The following is a 4,909-nucleotide window of genomic DNA, read 5'->3' as shown; positions in this document are numbered from 1 at the left end:
TCATAATAATTAATAACTTCCTAAATTTTTTTTTTTAAACCCACTTGCTAACATATCAGCATTTGATTAGTTCTTCACCCAAAGAAAAGGCAGAATTAAGGGGGGGAAAGGCCGGCAGAACACCATCTCTTCAGTAACACTCGTGGTCCTGGGTGCAGATACCTAGGGTGTAAAGCCCGGTGGCTAACTTCAGTGACTGAAGGTGAGCGAGCTGAAGGATGGTTCTCAGCAGCTGTTTCTGAGATGTTACAGGAATCGTGTGCTCAGTTAGGCAGCCCCATAGATTTCACATGCTCGCCACGGAAAGGCGAGCCAGTCTGAACTTCCACATGAACACGGGCTACAGTCAGCAGCTGAGGACTCTACATCAGGAGCCAGTCAGTCCCCAAGAGTTTTTCTGACTGTAAAATCACAGAAACAAAAAAGGATTTTAGGTTGACAGGGGGCTCTGGAGGTCACCTAGTCCAAACTCCCGCTCAAAGCAGGGCTAACTTCAACATTGGGCCAGTTTGCTCCGAGCCTTGTCCTGATCAGTCTTGAAAATCTTTAAGGATGGCACTTGCACCACCTCTCTGGACAAGGTCTTCTAATCCTTAACCGTTCTCGTGGGGAAGACGATTTTCCGTATGCCCAGTTGGAGTTTTCCCTGCTGCAACTTCTGCCTGTTGCCTCTTGTCCTACCACTACGCACCCTTGAGGCAAGTTTGACTCCATCTTCTCTGCAACCATCTCTTGGGGTGTTGAAGAGAGCAGCTGAAACCCCCTAAACAGTCATTTTTTTAGGCTACACAAACCCAGCGCTCTCCTCCCCTCCTCATTCGTCATACGCTGTAGCCTCCTGACCATCTTGGTGGGCCTTCGCTGGTGGGCCTCTCCAGTTCGTTGGCAAATCTTCTGAGGGGGGACCTACGCTGGACACAGTACTGCAGCTACAGCTTCACAAGCAGCGAGTAGAGGGGAATAATTGCTACCCTCAAACCCCTGGCTACTTCATCACTGTTTTAAATTTCAGGAAGTTTATGCTGCTGCAATTATTCGAGAATATTCCTGGTAGGTTTCCATGCCTCATAACTTCACTTTCATATTCTAATTTTTCAGATTGCTTTTCTCTTGATGAAAGAAAAAATCTGTGCAGCTGTGCAAAATGTGACAATTTACTGAACAACAAGAAGATATAACTAGCTTTGTGCAAAGTTCTCTTGAATACAAAAAGAAATGAAATACAAAGATTTTTCAGTAATCATTGCTTAAGAGCTTTTTGTGTGGTGACACCCTCATGATGATAAATAATGTACATAATTTGAATGATGATTTTAAAAAATACAGTATTTAATGTGTGGATCATATTTAATGCAAAGATACATTTCTGGCTCAAAAGATGTGCCTCTTAATGCAGAAAGGGGCTGGAACTCGTGGGAATACCTCATGATCTCCACTCAGTGGACCAATAAATTGTTCTAGTAATACGGGCTATGGAGGCAGAAAACGTGCTTCTCAGCTCTGCCTGCAGTACAGTGTGGAGCCAAAGGGCATGGCTACATCATGGCAAAAAAAGGAACAGCCAGAAGCTCCCAGCTCTGTCCACTGTCTACACACATATGTCCTACCGGCAGTGAGTGTTTGAGCGCTTTGAGTCTGGCCGTCTGGGTCGGTGTATAATGGATCTGCTCTTGGGGACCATCTCGAAGTCCTAGTGAAACAGCAATACACTCTGCTGCTCATCCCTCGTCTGAGGTCCTGCCTGGATTTCTGAGGGGGTGTCTCTGCTTTAGCTTGGAATCCTCTTAAACCTGCAGGTTAGGATTTTAGATAATGGTTTCTGATCCCAAGGAGGTTTGAATCCGACCAATTTCTTCCCCTTCCTAGAGAAAAATAATTAACTGAAAATGTAGCTAGCAGGAGTAGGGAAGTGATCATGCCCCTGTATTTGGCACTGGTGAGGCCGCACCTCAAATACTATGTTCAGGTTTGGGCCCGTCACTACAGGGGACATTGAGTTGCTGGAGCGTGTCCAGAGAAGGGCAACGAGGCTGGTGAAGGGTCTAGAGAACAAGTTTTACAAGGAGCGGCTGAGGGAGCTGGGGTTGTTCAGTCTGGAGAAGGGAAGGCTGAGGGGGGACCTTACCGCTCTCTACAACTACCTGAAAGGAGGCTGTAGTGAGGCAGGTGTTGGTCTCTTCTCCCAAGTAACTAGTGATAGGACGAGTGGAAATGTTCTCAAGCTGCGTCAGGGGATGTTTAGATTGGATATTAGGAAAAATTTCTTTACTGAAAGAGTGGTCAGACATTGGAACAGGCTGCCCAGGGAGGTGGTTGAGTCCCCGTCGCTGGAGGTGTTCAAAAAACGTGTGGATGTGGCACTTCAGGACATGGTTTAGCAGGCATGGTGGTGCTGGGCTGATGGTTGGACTTGAGGATCTTAGAGGTCTTTTCCAACCTTAATGATTCTATGATTCTGTGATTCTATAAAGGGATAACTATGATAGAAGGATGGGTGGAAAATAATGCCTTTCCTCAGGTTTGGGCTGTTGCTGAGGCCTCTAGATAGCCAGGGTGGCAGAGTGTGCGCACCATTTGGTGTGAGGCCCTCGCAACACTAACAGGTTGCTGTTTGCAACAGGTTACCTGTATACTGATGAAAAAACTCTCTAAACTGCAGAGAAAGAAGAGATCTTACTTCTTTGAGCTTTCACCTTCTCCCACAGGTAACAGGTGGAGCTGGCTGTTAGTGGCCCACAATCAGACATCCATCTTTTCTGAAGAAACCACCGTCTGTCTTCTGTAATGTAATTTCTTAGTGACTGTAGGATCTTAAGCATGAATCCACAGAAATGATGAGTCGACACCTTCTTCCTGAAAGGCCGTTTACAAGGACAAAAGCAAGCAACCCCCCACTTTCCAAAATGGTTGAACATTGCTACTTCTCTTGTGCAACTTTAATTGCTCCTATGGACGTTATAACACCACCTCGAGTTCTGCAGTCTCAGTCGGTCTGTTCTCTGGTTTTAAACCTGTCATTTGCATATTATTTGCACCTTATGGTGTTTATAATAAACTTGTTTTTATATAAGTTTCTATATGCTATCATTTCCTAGATTTGAATCTGAGGGTTTTTTCTGAAGTGTAGAGGGATAAATGCACTCAGCCAGCCTGAAGCTGTCTGCACCTTAGAAATATGTGTTCTTTTACACTTCTGCAATATATTTTCACAGGGTGGGGGTGGGGGGGAAGTGTTTAGATCAATTGCTGCAAAATCAGCTTAGGTTATCTGGATTTATATTTTTTATTGTTATGGTAAAAGTAATTTAGAGCTTGTGAAAGGTGCCAGATTGACAGCCTTGAAGTTAAGCTGATTGTTCCATTATTTCCAAGCTCCTCTCTTTCAGCCTTTCAAAGACATCTGCTCTTTTCTAATCTCTCGTAACTCAGTTTTTCAGATGACTGCTAAGGCTTCTGAGACAGTGAGAGCCACTTCTCTAGGTATCCTTAGATGATGTTTATCAGGCTTGTCTAATTTGAAGATATCTCATTTATTTCATTAGGTCTAACTTATTTCATTATTCTCTATCTTGTTCTTTTTCTGGTCCCTGAAATATTTCATCGATATGATGTGCATGAACAGCCTCATCTTTTTAAAGGGCTATTTCATCTTTTTAGATATATTAATTATTATTTAGAGAGGACAGATTCAAAAGAATTAATAGGCAATCCAGCTTCAAACCATCTGCTGATTCCTTTCCCTTGAATATATTTGTCAGTGTTTTCTCTGGGCCATTCAACAAGGTAAGAACAAACTGCAGAGACTGATTTCTTGTTATCCTGTAATTCTCTTGATAAATTGAATCTCATTTTGTACATATGTCTTTCTTATATGCATATATTCTTTTACATTCACTTTAGCAAACAGAAGAAGTTTCCACTCTCTTTATGAGTCCTTTTTCTGCTTAAGAGTCCACCAGTGAAAGACGACCAACGTGGTTCAGAGGCTGGAGCCATGCCCTGTGAGGAGAGGCTGGGAGAAATGGGTTTGTTCAGCTGGAGAAGAAATGGTAGGTGAGATCTAGTGGTTATCATCCAGTGAATAACAGGTGGCTATAGAAAAGACAAAGCCACTTCTCAAGGCAAAGTGATGGGACTCACAGCAAAGGATACAAGACGCAGCAAGGGACACTCCAGTCGGACATGAGGAAAAAATCACTCCCTGCCAGAGGAGCTGAGCACTGGGGCAGGTTGCCCAGAGAGGCGGTGGATCTCCGTCCCTGGAGGTCTTCAAAACTTCGCTGACTGAGGCCCTGAGCAAGCTGATCTAGCTGGGAAGCTAGCCCTCCTTTGAGCGGGGGTTTGGACCATCTAACCTGCAGAGCTGATTAAAACCTTAGTCTTCTTCTGATTCTCAGATCGGTCCCCGGGTGAACGCCGTCAGCGACGTGCAGACAGTCACAGCCCTCTGAGACACTTCTGCTCAACACCCCTTCAGACACTCTCTGGCTATTTAGACATCGAAGTATTGCACTTAGAGATTAGGGAAGCGTGTGCACGTGTTTAACTCCAGTTAAACCAGAGTACAATGGTTTAACAACACGGTCACCGGATCCCCTACTGACTATGTTCAGTTGTTTAGTATTGCTAGTGCTTTTCATTTACTGTAATTCAAGTTAATTCCGTGGAACCTTCCAAAATGCAATAGGAATAACTTTATTGTTAATTCATCTATATGATAAATCCGAGGATAAAAGAGGACTGAGTTGCAACTGTTGATGACATTGTTTATGTTAGATTGATGTGGTAGAAACGAGCCGCCACCGTGGCTTTTTGGATCACCATGCCATACCATTACTTCAACAACGCTACAAGAGGTGCAAGGCTGGTGAATTGTGTCCTGTGTTTCAAAATGCCGCATTCCTAGCTG

Source organism: Opisthocomus hoazin, chromosome 3, assembly GCF_030867145.1.
Source record: "Opisthocomus hoazin isolate bOpiHoa1 chromosome 3, bOpiHoa1.hap1, whole genome shotgun sequence".
Lineage (NCBI taxonomy): Eukaryota > Metazoa > Chordata > Aves > Opisthocomiformes > Opisthocomidae > Opisthocomus > Opisthocomus hoazin.
Note: the sequence above shows the minus strand (reverse complement) of the source record.